This window comes from Grus americana, chromosome 3 (assembly GCF_028858705.1).
Source record: "Grus americana isolate bGruAme1 chromosome 3, bGruAme1.mat, whole genome shotgun sequence".
Lineage (NCBI taxonomy): Eukaryota > Metazoa > Chordata > Aves > Gruiformes > Gruidae > Grus > Grus americana.
This window is the reverse complement of record NC_072854.1, coordinates 122321203-122337498: the sequence shown is the minus strand read 5'-3', so window position 1 is coordinate 122337498 and position 16296 is coordinate 122321203. Positions and strand designations below refer to the sequence as shown.

The 16296-nt window shown below is 43.3% G+C and overlaps 1 protein-coding gene across 2 annotated transcripts in view; it reads right to left on the bottom strand.

Annotated features, from left to right (window-relative positions):
* BCL11A (BCL11 transcription factor A) overlaps positions 1–16296 on the bottom strand; it is a 131465-nt gene that overhangs the window by 97971 nt on the left and 17198 nt on the right. The window contains exon 1 of one of the 2 annotated variants that reach the window (XM_054820478.1): positions 10561–10599. The exons of the other annotated variant lie outside the window; for it this stretch is intronic. The gene's annotated coding sequence lies outside the window, so the exon portion shown is untranslated. Of the gene's footprint in view, positions 1–10560; positions 10600–16296 lie in introns of those variants that run through there. 2 annotated transcript variants of the gene reach the window in all.

The following is a 16296-nucleotide window of genomic DNA, read 5'->3' as shown; positions in this document are numbered from 1 at the left end:
AAAATTTATCACTGCTGTCTGAGACCAGAACCTCTGTGGGGCTGTGTCTGGGCCACAGCAGGATCCTATGGCCGCTTTTTGCACATCAGTAGAGCCACAATCAGTTTAAAACTGTTTTTGAGGCCTGCAGATGAATGACAAGAGCCAGGCATTATAACAAATAACGACTACTATTCTGAAAACAGAGCTTGAAATGAGCCGTCAAGAGCCAACACCTCATGTATGGCGATACATATTCATTCTACCTCCTCTCACTCACACTTCTTTCTTTTCAGAGGATACAACCCTTTTCTCTCAACTGCAGCTACAGTTCCTCAAAATCTGAGGGCAGCTCCATTGCTACACTTTTTCCCCTACACGCTTTTTCTCTCTCCTTCCCCAACAGTGTTCAACCACTGAGTTTGCAATGTCTATAATAAATTGAAGGAAAAAAATTAATTTCCAAAAGACTTCTCTAGTAATTCTCCAGGATTACCAAGTCCATTATTGAGAGGGTATTTGGGAAGCAGTGGAAAGAAAGAAGAAAAAAGTCACATAGCGTGTGGTAGGGCCCATCTGTCTTGAGCAAGGAGTCAGGATTCAGTCAGGGCAGTGTACCCATGTGGAGCCTGCACACCCACGGCAATTTAAGGTAATATTTTGGTCAGCAGGTGGAGACCCCAAGCACACAGTGGTTTAAGACCAGATTTGTGAGAGGCAGAAATTGGAATCGCGTTCTAGGGCTGTTGTTTAACATTCTACGTATGCGAGATAGAGAACGAAAGAATAAGAATTATCTCAAAATCCCTGCTAAATCATGCCCTGCTTTCTCAAGGCAACCTCGAGCTTTAGTAGTTCAGACAGATTCTCTAGCTGACAATTAATATTAATGGGTAGATTTCACAATGTGGCATTATCACACTGTGAGATGGGTGGGCATACCATCTGGGTTTTGGCAGGTATTAGATGTAATCAAAGGGATTACTTGGCTCAGGGAGAAATAGAAAACCTTGGGTTTGTTTAGGCTCTTTCTTCTTTTGTTTGGATGCAGCTCTAGGTGTACTTAACTGTTTTGCCCTTGTCCTTTGTTTCTCGTGATGAGCGTTTCTGAGTTTACACGGGAAATGAGAGTCAGATACCCAACACATTGTATTAGTCGGAGTCCGGACCGATTTGCCCGAGAGCCTCTCTTTCTCATGCATTGTTGTTTTGGGATCGATTATCAGCTCGTTTAGGGGTCCGCTGCTGCATTTTAGAAGGTTAAGCTGCGAATTTAAACAGTGAAGGAATTAAAGGCAAAATACGTTTAGATAATCAACCAATCGGACCTTTTCCAAGATACAAACTGAAGAAATCAGATGCGTGAACAGATACAGACGCTAAGAAAATAGACTTTGTCCTCTTCTTCCCACAAAGCAAATACTAAGTGCTAACTTTCCGGGGCGGGGGGAGGAAATTCCCCTCCCAACCCAGCCACAACAAGCCCCCGAGCATCAGCAACACCAAAGGGAGGAGGTTAAGTTTTAAACTTTGAGAAAGCTATTGATTTGGCAGCCTCTCTCCTCTCCTGTCTGTGCCCCAGCTGATTGTAACTAAGTAATCCTCATCAATCTGTGGTAATGCAGGACCATGTTTATTGCTGTAGTAGTTAAGTTGTTGTTAATTTTACACTAAACGGTTGTTATGATGATGAATGAGTAGCTCGGGCTGCCACCCAGGGGACTTCAGCCCATACAACCAACAAAAGGGAGATCGCAAAGGGAAAAACAGGGAAGAGCCAGAGCACCCACTCGATAACTTTTTGCAGGACGTTTAAAAAAAAAAAGGAAGAAAAAAGAAAAAGGAAGAAGCCGATCTTCTGGTTTGTATTTGAATTCGGATGCTGCGGGGTAAAAGGTGCTGCCTAAGTGTAATTGCGATTCTTTTACATACCGGCTGGGATCAAAGAGGGGGAATGAAAGTACATGCGATTTCCCGCCCCGGCCCACTCCGGCCTGGCAAAGCGACCGATGGGATCCTGCCCAAAAGCATCACGCACATTTGCTCTTGAAAAAATTCCGTCCCTCTCGGGGGTTTTCCTCCGGCGGGAAGGTTCAATAATGTAACCAGCGAGCTCCAAACGCCGGGCATGAATCACCGGGAACCCTCCGCCACCGCCAGCGATTCTCCCCGGCGAGAGCCGCCCCCCCTCCCTCCTCCCCAGGCCCCCTCTCGCCCCCGGCCCCAGCCCGGGGCGGTGCCAGCCGGCGGCAGCGCGGCCTTTTGTCCCGGCGCGGCCGCGGCGTCCGCGGGCAGGCGGCGCCCCCGTGAGGCCGGAGCGCGGCACTGCCGGCCCCCGCCCGGCCCCGGCCCCGCTGCTGCGCGGAGGGCAGGCTTTTTCGGCTGGGCTCCCGGGCACCCTCCCGAACCGCCACACCCTTGCCACACGGTCACCTCGGTAACCTGTCCTCAGGGTCCCACTTCAGGACAGAATAGAATTGGGGTGCTGACCTACAGCTGGATCAAGTGAATCATCTCTCACTGCTCTTACCATTGAGCAATTTTCCTTCTCCAGTGGATGCTGCCAGTCTGAAAGCAGCACAGAGGGACAACGTGAAGTTCTCTAAAGCTGAGCAAGCCATAAATCCTGCTGCAAAGGAAGGTTCTTCCACCACCACCTTTTTGTAGGACTACAACAGAATGGGGAGGCTGTATCGACACCACCCAATTACATGCTGTTTCATCCCCCTCCAGGGCACTCTGTCCTTTCCCAGAGGAATTAGTGGAGAATTGGAGTATGTCTCACAGTGCAAGAGCCACAGCTAGGCTCAGGGAGCCCTGGGACATTTCCCACCCTGGGTTCAGGTTCAGAACCCTCCTCAAAGCAGACACTAGTAGACCAAGCTGGTACCTCAGGTTGACCTCAAGCCATGACCTTGCTGTGGTTCAGAGTTCAGCATTCCTGGGAAGAAGCACACAAAGCCAACCCTCCATCCCTAACGCAGCACGCTTGGACACATCTCATCTGCCTACAAGGAAGACGTCCTTGGAAACACTCATCAAGGGGTCCTGCACAGAGCCCACGCAACATATTTCTTAAGCCACCCGCATTTATCCTGACAGCCCTCACATTTCAGCATGCGGGAGACATGGCATGTGTTGTGCAAGACTATTAAAGTTATCAGTGTATCCTCCCCATGCCAGGTTATAAGATTACTAGACTGAGAAATAATTGGGATTGTGGCAGGTTAAGTTTTATTTCCTTGCATCTCTTAAGTCTGATTATGGGCATGAATGTACAATTTTCCCAGCCATTATCGGTCACCCAGGTCAGGTGGCATTGCATTTCCATTCTGTGTCAGTGCTCAGATCGAGCAAGAAGAATGAAATGTGGCAATTTAAGCTGAGAGGCCCTGGGGGGGAAATAATGAGAGAATCCAGGAGATACAGAGGTCCCTTATGAGGGTTCAAGGACCAGCTCCCAGCTGGGGAAATTAGAGGCCAAAGTCAAAACTTGAACATTATAAGTTTATCAGGCTTTTCTTCCCCCTTCTTCTTCTTCTATTTCTTCCCTGCCTGCCTCCCCCAGTCATTCACTAAAGGCCTGCAGGAGGAGAGAATCCATCGGGCCACAGAAGAGGTACAAAAGAATACAGCCACCTTTCTGGGTCAGAGCCAAGTATGTTAGTAGGACAGCAGAGGAACCACATTCGAGAGGGAAGAAATAGATCCTGTTCTCCAGGACAAGGAAATAGTCCTCATCTGGGCTTGTACTTCTAACTAACAGTCAAACATGGGAAGGTTTTTAAGGGTGTAATCAGAAGGTAGCAATCAGTAGGTCTTACCTTCTATTCCCACATCCTAGAGATGGAAAATACACTAAACAGACCTCCTGAGCCAAACAAAAGCCATAACTGAAAGGCTCAAGTTCAAGAGAAACTTCAGCTGTCCTAGATTATTCTAAAAAGTTAGATCTCACACAGCCAATATAGGATAAAACCATCAGTATCTCTACCAGAAGAATACTGTGCCCATTTTGCCCAAATGACAGTGCTTCCCCCCTGCCCACCCCCATGACAGCACCTCCTGTGCTTAGATTCAGCATCTACAGGAGTCCCTCAGTTCTGAGGGGTGTCCCATACCGATCTGCAGCTGCTGGGCTTACAGCCAATAGGTCTATTGCTGGGTGAGCTGTTCCTCGGTTCCAGCAAAGCAGCTCAAGCCCATGAGAGTCAGCGGGGGCCAGAGGACAAGATTTCAACTCACTCCAACCTTGGTCCAACTCCAGACAACACTAGGCTTGCTCAGTAAAGCCCTGTAGGCTTGTCTGAGAGACCAAAGCTGGGCAGTTCAGAGTAACAATGGTCCAGGTTACACTTCAACACAGAAACATGCCCTAGAGTCTAAGTTATCTGGATGAAATCCAGATGTGGGCAAGTCTCTAACACAAGAGTCCTTAAGAACCACTCTCAAGATGTTAAAGATGTCCATCTTTGCTTCCCCATCGTACACATAAAGCAACATGTGAAACACACTGACACATTAAACAAGAGTACCATTAACTATGTAGTTGTGAGAACCTTTGGTCATGCCACCCATCCTAGTTATCCATGGTCATTAGCATCTCCAGACTCTCAGCCTAGTAAGACAATCGTACGTCTTCAACCTCTGCAACTCCAGCTCCAAAGGGGCTATTACATGAACACGCCAAGGGTTGGGAGACTCTAAGCCATACATATGGCTATAGTATACTCCATACCTATAGCGAACACTAAATTTGTCATGTAACTCAAAGCATCACCATGGTTGCCCTCCTCCAGATGCTGCCAGCCAGCCCTGCTCCGAGATATAATCATGGTAGACAGGATTCTCTCACAAAAGCCAACACACAAAAAGTTATGGGTGGCTCTGAAAGCTCAACAGCCCATCACTAATCCTTTGCACATCCAGCTAGTATCTATGCTGAGCAGGAGAGATCCATCCGACTGGGATTTAGAGATATCTGTTACAAATAAAAAGCATCCTCACAAGTACCAGATGAGTAAAACACTACATTAGAACACTCCTACTCCTTATCTTCAACACCATAGTCCAGGCGCTGCTCCTACGTATTGTGCAACTACAGTATTTGGACTCTTGCAAATCTTTACTAGTTACAAACTTTGAAACTATCCATGCAATGTTTGCCAAGATGGCCTGTTTCTAGTGCAATCAATTCAAAGCTATGCTTGCCTTAAGTACATGCCCTGTTTAAAGATTCAAAACTTTAAGGGTATATGGAAGACAACCAAATTAAAAACCCAACACCATAACTCTGGATTACGAACAGCATCTTGTGTTCTCTTAGAACTTCCATAAAGCAAGAGAATATGCCATTCTCTAGGAGAACAGCAAGAAATACTGTACTTATGCTGCTTCAGATACTTAATTCTTCCTGAACATGCCCTGTTGCACTCAATACTTTGCAATGAGCAACAGCTCACTATCAGGCCCTGCCACAGGGTCACTTGCCTGGCTCCACCTGCCAGGTTTATCCCAGAGCAGGAGGTGACATGTGACAGGCAACCTTTGAACTCTTGTTCCCCAGTTAGAAGTGAGGCCTCATCACATCAGGTGCTGAGCAAAAAGACAATTTCTGCCACAAATTGCTTGCGATCCAATATGTTCCTAAGGTAGTGACCAATATTTACTTCCCATTATGATTAGCTGCAATTGGACTACTGAAGGTAGACAAGCACATCAGTACTCCTTAAAATTGGTAATAAACAAAATAAATGAATGCTAGTTCTTCCTTACTGACATGACTGTACCTGTTCTGAGCATGCTGTTACCACCTTCTGTTCCATGAGGAATGCGGCTCCTATGCCACATAAGGCCTTGTGGTACCCTAAACTATAAGGGGACACGTTATTGTAAGAAAAAGCATGAGCTGGAGCATATGATACTCGAGTCTTTTTGCAGGTCTGCCATTGCCTTTCAGCATTGCTCTGAACAATTCGCTCAGCCAACTGCAGTCATTTTTTATTCCCCAATTGACACGTACCATGTATGAAGCCAAAAGACCCAATTTATAGCTACCCTTGCATAGGATAAGGTTCCCTGCTGGATTACTCTCTCTGCATATGTACCCGTGCTCCCACGCAGGAGACCCTGGCAAGAGGCACAATCACATCAGTGACAGGCAGAGGGAAGGGGCTGCTGGGTGGTCCTACCCCTAAATTATTTGCTGACAGCTTCCCTAGGGACCATGGCAACTGTGGCACAAACAAGAGAATCCCTAAGGGTGGCACTGAATTGGCTCACAGCCAGCTACTTGCAGGGGAAGAAAAAGGGAGAGGTCCTCATGTTGGCATGGGGATGAGGTGCCGTCCCTGTTCTGTTGGGGCCAGAACCATCTCTGGCCACAGCAATTTTCACTTGAAATTAAGGGCTACTATCCATCTGAAGAAAGGAGGAAAAAAGGGAAGCAGAGACTAGACATTTATTCCTGGCTCACTAACTCTTAATGGAGATAACAATGCCTCACTCCTTGACAGCAAAGCAGGGAGACTTAATGCATGGAAGTTTGCCAAGTAAATTGAGATCTTTGTACAAAAGGCACTTTCGACATGCACAACTTCGGGCTTAAAGCGTAACAAAAACTGCTCTCCTCAAGGAGCGTTCAGAAATTAAGAGCCACAGTTCCCTGTACGATTATTTAAGCTTGCACATACCCAAACAGCAATGCTTGACTAGTTTAAATACCTAACCCGCAAGGTAGAAAACGGTGAAGATGCAGGACTGCTCTGCCTCGTCCACACAATTTGCCAGTCATTCTCCAGGGCCCCGCTCTGGTCCCTTTGAGCAGGGTCTAAGTCGTCAAACAAGGCATTGCATTGTAACCTTATCACATACTTACATCTAGTATAAACGCACGTACAAGAAACAAAGGGTTGCAAGTAAGTGGCCTATTTAGAAAGGTCCCAGAATACTTTCTGAGCAATTTTCTTCTCACTTCTCCATCCCTCCCTTCTGAAATGGCAGGTAGCCTGAGCAAGAGCAGTGTGCGAATTGATTTGGAGGCGATCAACGCATTGGTGTTCAGTTCTGGCCAGCTGCCGTGTCATTGATTGCCTCGGGATCAATTTGCACACCATTCCCGCTCAGCACACCTGCCAAGTCAGATGGAGAGGGAACAATGAAATGAAAAGAAAATTATGTATTTGTGGTAGACACTTTCACCTCTCTCCACATCCCCCCTTGGGAGAAGTTGAGGGGCCTGGACTGATTTCAGTGCTACTTTTAGCAAGTGCTAAGAGAGAAGTCAGTTCAAAAAGGGGAACAGCAGGGATCCCACTCCCACACAACCCTTCAACAAGACCCACCTACAGAAGTTAAGAAACCAATGTTTCTGCGTATAACAGTGACAGAGGCACAGCAGGCCAGAGTTTTGGCTGATACATAAGTCTTCTTCCAGTACTATGCTCTTGTGCACCAGCCACAGAGGATACAGGTTTCTATTTGCTTATACCTTATCTAAAAGGGGTACTTAGAGTATTCCAACACATAAGCATTTCAGATATCTGCTACTAGAGGCAATAACAACAGGAAAAAAGCAAAACAGAAAAGTATGGTCAGGACAAGTTGCTGGAGAGAAGGCTCCAGGGAGACCTTACTGCAGCCTTTCAATACTTAAAGGGGGCTTATAAGAAAGATGGGGGCAGACTTTTTAGTAGGGCCTGTAGTGATAGAATAAGGGGTAATTGTTTTAAACTAGAAGAGGGTAGATTTAGACTAGATATAAGGAAGAAATATTTTTACATTGAAGGTAGTAAGGCACTGGAACAGGTTGTCCAGAGAGGTGGTAGATGCCCCATCTCTGGAAACATTCAAGGTCAGGTTGGAGGGGGCTCCAAGCATAAGATTGCCCCCCTGCCTTGCTGCTCTCCTCAAGACAGCAGGACTCCTTTTTCTACATCAAAGGGGTGTTGCACATTCTGATATGAAAGCTCTGCAAGGTGGCACTTGCAAACACCTCCTGCATCAAAAAAGGTGAGAAGTTACTCACCCATCTTATTTCAGCTTTCCAGTACCACATGTCAAATTCTCTGCTTAAATCCTAGATAACTCCACATTAAAAATATCCCATTTCTCCTGTCTTTTCTAAACACACAACAACGGTCAGACTGATTTGTTACCTTCATTTCCAAAACCCCGCACAGATTCTGGCAGCATTTTTCCAAAATCTCTACAGAACTCAACTCCCATTATCAACAACAGCCAGTGACTCTCAAAAGACTTGTTTCTTATATCACTTTTGAAAATGGGCGTTAGGCTCCCAAGTCAACTGGAATGCACTGCTCGTAACACCAAACTGAACAGGAAGACCCGGATGCCAGAGGACAGAAGCAATCTTAAAGCAAATAAATGCGTTAATAATAAGAGAAAGCACCATTCTGAGCTATTACACAAGATGCTTTAAAAGCAAACTCAGAAAATGCGTAATCTGCAGACTGCTGAAAGTAGGAAATCGTAATCCAGATGGTGTCACACTCTGCTTGCCACATTTTATCTTTTCTCCTTTCTGCATCTGCTATTGGTCACCTTTAGAGACAAAACCACTGGGTTAGAAGGGAGTTTGGTTTGACATTGTAGACACATTCCTATGCTCTTGTCTGTTAGGAAATTTAATTTTCACAACATGTGTGAAATAGGTGTTATTTTTCCTTCCTAAAGAGTTTGGAGAAACAGGGAGAGTAATTAAAGGTTACACTTTCAGATCTGTCACTATTATAGTTATTACACAATACAGTCATGTTATTACAGTCACTGCAGTGTTGTGTTCCTCTGGTTTCAGTTTTATCAACCGGAGACACTTGCTTTTTGATTTTCAGGTACACTGCAGACTTCAGCTGAAATTTGGATCTATTTAAAAGTGCTAGGCAACCTTTGTTTTGTTATCCTATTTCCAGAAGAACTCAGCTTACATTTAAACACTGCCAAACAAAACAATCTGGTACCATAAATTGACTAGCAACTTATAGGACTTTTCATGTGTAACAGGACCTGCCAAATGAAAAGTTAAAAACTGCAGCACTATCATGGAGTTTCATAAAAGCCTTGCCCTCAGAAACCCAATCCATTTATGACAGTGGCTGGTAGGCCCCAAAAGACATTGCTCTGTACACTCACCGTTTGAGTTTTATGCCACTATTGGCAGACAAGGCACAAGTACTCTCTGCCCATACTGACATTCTGAGTTGCAGTCAGGGTACAAAGATGCTAGAGCAAGCGTTAATTAACACAGGATTCATACTGCCTTCTTTTCACAGGTAGGACTGAGGGCTTCATCTCACCACGCTTCAGGTATTCATAAAAGTGTATGATATACACTTACATGCTTATGGGTATATATATGTAAATAGCCCACACACCTTGGAGTTATGATCTAGTTTAGAGACCAAAAAACCTCTTGGAAAGGTAACTCGACCCAATTGAAGACAAAACATAGTATGCTCTAGAAGTATTTTTTCCCCCTCCATTTACTACACAGAAAATTTAGATAATAAACTGAGGTAGCAATACCTATAAGGCAGGTGTCCACATTTAGTCAAGTGACTCCCATCCTTTAAGGATCTAAGGTAGTTGGTTTCGGAGAATAAAACATTCATCACCTATTTCCAGGCAGCATGTCACAATAACCCTTCTTTTCTGCCCACCTTTTCCCTTCAGGCTGCTCTTAATCCTTTCCACCCCACACCAATTACAAAGGTAATATTCCTTGCCTTTTGCCCCAGTCATTTTACTCTGCACTTTGAATTCCTCTAACATCCCCCACTGTTTCATCACATCACCTTCAAATGCCTTGTTCTGAGCTTCCAGCTTCCCCTCCCCACTTACTCATCCTTGTTCCTTACCATACAGCCCCTCCACCCTCAGTTCTGCTACTAAGCCATTGTCATCAGCATCGCACATAAACAGCCACATGCCCAGAAGGTCCTCCCTCATCTTCGCCCCCTCCCCGCCCAATCCTGGAAGTCCCTCTTCTTCCTCCGCAATGTAACCTAGGACTTGTTGCTTTTGTGACATCCACAAGAAACTAATAACGAAGCTAATAATGAAGATGTTATTGTCTAGTTAGGTACAATCAGTCCATACCACATACACAAAGTTTATAAACAGCAGGTAAAACAAAGAGCAATTGAACACAATGATAAGTGATTTAGAATGTCTCATTTTTCTGAGCTAAGAAAAAAAAACTCTGCTAAGCATCTCTTGTCTGAAAAATTAAGCTTTTAAAGAAAAATACATCTGGACACTAAAAATATCTGAGGTCATCCCACAATGTCATAAGTGATTTTCAAAATCTGTTACGGCAACTATTTTTTAAAGAGAATAAAAGAAGAAATGCACATTGAGTACAACCTTTTCTTCATTACTTGTATGCCATTTATGCCTGCTGGGTTGAGTTCCAGACACACACAGTAAGAATAAATCCTTAAAATTAGTTTCTCAAAAATAGATTGTGAAATCATGATTTCAGCTTTCCTCGGTTCCAGTGGATTTCCTACTATCCCTTGTGTTTTTCCTGAAATTCTGAGAACTCTGTGCAGAATAACTAACCTGAAGACAAAGGAGACTTCAGAGGAGGCTGGAAGACAAGAAGCATTTTGAAGATGGATTCTGACAGAAAATACTTGAAGGCAGCTAGCCCAAAAGGCAGAGAAGTGTGGTCACCACTTCTCTCCACAACAGGATGCTGCTGCATGCACCATCTGGAACACAGCTTCCTTTATCCTGGTGGCTGCTGTATGCTGATATAGATTTATTTTATTTTTCAGTCCAGCATACTAATGCTGTGTCTTATTCCACCTTTTACTATAACTTCAGTGGAGGTACATACCTAGAAAGGTTAAAAATTCTCTCTGAACCCAGGTTCAGATATACAACCCCAGTCCAGCTGTGAACATAACAGTGTTAAGAATGTGCAAGTCACACCACACTTACAAGCACGCGGCCTCTCCACTGATATATTGTGGAGCAAAGCAGCACACTGAGCATTGACGCAAATGTCAAATTAATAAGTAGCTCTGCATGAACTTCCTCCATGGCTTATATTAGACCTAGTATTTTGGTGTATTTTATAAATAACTCTTGTGTAAAGCACAGAGTCAAGGTTCCAAGAAATATGTTCTGTACCATAAGTTTTGTTTCCTGTTGGAAAAAAAAGATGGTCTTTCCAAAATGAAAGAGAAGTAACTTTCTGACATTCAGAGCTTTAGCTGTGGAATAGAAAATAGTTCTTATAAATAATCAATCCCATCAAATATAGTTGTTTTGAATTCAGTTCAGAACACAAATCAGTGTGAAATACTAGGAAACAGAAGAAAACAAACATGGCTGGATGAATCATGACAGGTTGTGACACAGAGCAAGCTTGCTCTGTCCTTTGGAGTAAGTCTTCACTAATCTTCCCCTTCATTCTGGTCATCTCTAGAGGGAAGCAGATCGTGGTGAGCTGGTAACTTCCAAAGCTAGAAGCTCATTGCGCTCTCCTGCTGTCTTCAGAAGGGAAAAGTTTGAGAAATCTTGTCTCCTCCCTCACTGCAAAAACACATAGCCTGGTACTCATCTCTGTTCTCTGTATATCTTGTATCAAGCTGACTTGGAACCTACCAGGACATCAGAAAGAAATTCCCATGTCCCTCTACTACTACAGCTTGTTTCTCAATGCTATTTGTAAAGTCAAAAGCTAACCACAGAAAAGAAAGGGATTCACATAGGGACTCTGCAGATAATCTACTGAAAACCAGCTTGAAGCAGAGAGTTGCTAGAGGTGGGAAGGAAAGGTTAACTTTTGAGTGAGAGAGAGCTCTCACTTGATATTTTTGAACAACAGTACAGCTGTCCAATGCAGAAATACCTTTCTCCCTGCAGATGCAACTATGACTGATGCAGATCTATTTCTCTGTGTTCGGCCATGTCCACACACAACAGGTAGTGCTTTAATTGTATCACAAAAGACCCTGTGAAGATAGCGAGGCCATTGACAGACAAATTCTTCACAACCCAGCTGAGGACAGTGCTGCTGTGAACTGTTCCTCCCCATCCACTCTTCTGCCAGCAGAAGAGATCAGATGTTCACGTTCTAATGCATGTCAGACAAAAAAATAAATCAGTCAGGTGAGTTCAAGCCAGCTGTTTGAACTGGTTAAGCAAAACTGGCTACTTCTGCTTGAAGCAGATGATACGGTGCAGATGCCTCTGCTGCCTCTACAGCTCTGCCAGCCGCCTCCAGCTGTGATCAGCAGCTGGGGGCAGTGTTGCCTTTGGCCAGCATAGAGAGAGCTGGGCAAGGGCACTTCACCACAGCTCTGTGTTGCCAAGGGACCTTCAGCTATTGCTGTGAAGGAATAAAGATGGGCAGTGTGGAAACAGGGCGCTTTTGTGCCAACATTTCTACCTCCATACAAAGGTTTATAGCTGTTAAATTATTTGGATAAAAAGTCACACTAAGTTTAAACTTAACTTTTATGCCATCTCACACATTTATACATGCACACCACCCTAAGATAATGTCTTAGACATGAGTTAACTAATAGAAAACAAAACTGTACTTGAGCAACCTACCTATTCTATACTGTAGGTAGTTAATCAGCATTCACAATTTGACTCTTCTTCAGTTTCACTCAGACTGTTGTGGGATATGGGCCAGCAATTAAAGGTTCACTCTAAGAATTTAATATTTCATCCACAGAGAAGAGACCAGAGTGTATCTGTGCACTGTTCTATTTAAAATTCTGCATAATATTAATAATTATGAATTATTCATTTTATGAAATCTATGTCACATGAGTTACAGGCTGTTGCTTCTACTCCTTAAATTGACAAGTGTAACTCTGATAAGGATTAATTGAAATCAGTCTGTTGCTTAAGGTTATCTAGATGTTTCATGTACCTATGCTGAATCATGGCTTATGTGAGCTCACCTTGTTGTATGATACATACCAATCCTGTTAATAAACCTAACCTTGTATCCTTGCATCTACTACATATGATCCAAACCCATATTTTTCATCTACAAAGGCAAGCAACAGAAGGCAGAAACATACATACTAAAGCAGATCACTCTTCTGTTTTCTAAATATTCTTTATGAAGAATCAGGGTTTTGAAAGCTGGACACCAGAAATGGGTATTCAGATTTATCATGATGTAATTGACATAGAAAACTCATTTCTTGGATGTAAGTAAAGGCTTAAACCAAAGATTAGGGAAACTGATTTAGAAACCCAGTATGGAGAAGCAACTCTATAGCATTTGACAAAAGTATTCAATTCCGCACGGATCTCTCACATTTATTTTTTTTCCATTCACCTTCCACTGCCTTCTAAGTGGCTGAAAGGGAAAGGGTTGAGCATTTTGGAATAGACAGGGATGTATATCCCAGAAAATTCTGGGTAATTGTTGACTGAAAGGGAGCAACCGCCCAGACGACACAGATTCAGCTACAAGTTTGTCTTTGCTGAGTGCAGTAGATTTGAAATTGATCTCAAAGAGGTTGGCAGTCAGTAGACTCAAATACATGGAGCCAGGAGGAGAAGCATGGAACAAAAAAGATGACAAGCCTAATCTCTAATCTAATCTAGGAATGACACTAGCAGAGGTCAAAGTCACATGTGACTAAACCTCAAGCTCTTCTATCAATAAAATCAAAAGAGCAGTAACATGACCACTACCGAAAAGTGTAGGAGAATAAGAAGGCTGACGCATCATAAATCTAAGCCCACACACCACTTATGTGCTAAATTCAAAGCCAGGAGCTCCATTCTTCCTACTTCGTGTCTTTTTGAGCCTGAACAGCATCTCAATTCTATGATGTCTGAACTTTTTTCTGTTATTTAACTGTGAAAGAGAATCTTCAGTTCATGCCCAGAGTTTTAACCAAGGCAGTGAAACCTACCTGAGTTAGAATCTCAAATAACAACCAAGAAATGAAAACTCTCTCACCTACCTTGGGATGTTAGAACCAAAGCATAACAATGGCAGAGAAGAGGTCAGCATCAGCTGTTCTGCTGAGAGCATTGTAACAGATAAAATGTTAAAGCAGTGAATAGCAAAGAGTAGGATTTGGAGCTGCTGCAGGGAAAGAAAGAAAAGAAAGGAAGAGAAATATACAGTGGTCCTAAAAGAGGGCATATTTTCCTACAGAACAGGGCTGTAAGTCAGCTCTAAGCAGAGAGGAAATAGGATTATCACTAAAATAGTACACTAAGACAATTAGTCTTTGTGAACTCCTTCCACTGACATCACTGGCAGTGCCATTGTAAATGTAAAACTATTCTTCCTTCAGTCTGCACATTCGCTTACAGATCAAACCAAGTACAACTAGGCGTTCTGCACCAGATTACGTTTAACTCCCCAATTTAGACAGATCTCTGTGTTACTAAACCCACGAGAATCTGAGGAATAGAGTAAAACAGATGCTGTTTCAGGAAAACAAGACATCTATGTTTTGAAGTTTCAACTGTTTGAGGCTTGTCTGGTGAAATTGTAACATACTTTTGCTGTTAATGACACTTGCAACTGGAATGAGTTACTGTACATCACACAAATTCCATCATGCTCCACCACCAAGAGGTCTGTACATGCTCAGGCTGAGGGAGGAATGTTTCACATCTGCACAGCTTTGCAGAAAAACTCAAGAAATTCTGGAACTATTTGAACCAACTAAGGAAATAGGCCAATACTGACTTTTGCAGGTTGCTGTTCTTTAAAAGCTTAATTGAGTTTCTTGGCAAGCACATCAAGAAAAACAGAAAGAAACTCCATTAAACTGAGTTCTATTTTCTGTTGTTAGAATTTAAACCTAAAAAATACTGGCAAAAATAAAGGGCTGATCTCAGCACTCCAAAAATTCAGAGGTGATAGAAAGGAGTAGAGGAAGGGGTGAAGTGTAGGTCAGAGGATGGTGTCTGAAAAGCACGCAGGAAAAGCAGAAGTTTAAAACTGTTTATAACCTAACAGCTGAAAGTGAAGCCTGTAACAAGTAGCTCTAAAAGCAGACAGTCTCTGAAACCTTTTCTAGTGCTCGAGTAGCAGCTGAGACTGCAGATAACAATATAACAACTAAATCACCATTTAACAACCGTAGATCTTAAAATAGGTATCAAGGCTGTCTTTCTGTGGAGAGTGTTTTACTGCAGGTTGACAGTGATGGACGCTCCGGTGCTCACCATGCTCTCCCTTCACCCAAACCTTGTTCAGCCCTGGGGAAGCAGCCAAGCGAGGCCTCAGGCCGAGAGCCTCCAGTTGCCCGTCAGTTAGCCCCTCTTCCCCCACGGATTCTATGGCCAGGGTACGACCTGAGTCTAGAGGAAGCTAGAGTGAAATACAAGCTTGTTGAAAACTCTTCTCAGTGCTCAGGTGTCCATCAGCAAGTCCAGTTGCCTTCATCCACAAGTGCAGAACTTCTCATTTTCTTCCTTATCTTTCAGTCTTGTGGTATATTCTTGCCAAGGCAACTCAGCACATCACAGTAACATGTCCACATGTCCCTAACCTTGTCCTGTTCACTGTTTCTTTTTGTACACTGTGTCACCACTTCTGTTCACCCTCTGCTTTCTACTGTCATTAAAGATGTCTCCACAGCACCAGTCCAGTGCACAGCATGGCACCAGCAGAGATAAGCTGCATCAGCAAATACAACCAAGAATGGATAACAATTATAAGATAGTTTTATGGCCAGAGAGTTCTATAAACAGAATGTCATAACTGTATTTTAGAGATGGACTTTATATGGGGTGAAGGTGAACCCATTAACTGCTTGATTACATCACCAGTCAACCATTATTTTGCGGACATAACAGTCCAGTATCCTTTTTTTTTCTTTACAGATAGTGCTGGAATAATTCATTTGCAAATCAGGACTTTGAATTTGATTTCTGAAAGGTAGTAACAGGGCTCAAATCAAAGTATAGTTTATAATTTTCCAGCTTCCTCTATAACCAGAGGCCACTATTACTGTGCTTCTGGAAAACTTGTCTGCTTTTACCTCCCATTTCCAAACAGGTGTACCTGTCACTTAAAGAACATTAATTAAGATGGATCCATTGTGATTTCAGAGTACTTTTTGTCTAAGCTTGATAAATTTATCACAGACAGCCTTAACAATACATAACGAGTTATATCTGCACTTTCTGCAAGTCTATGCAATTAATTTTCTATTTGTGAAAGGAAATGGAAAATGAAATATTGTGCCCTTTCTAATGCAGAGGCAGATGTAATGAATGGCTTTGGCAAACAGTTGTCAAAGTATGTTAACTACCATCTACAAATCTTTTCCTACCCCAACAATAGTT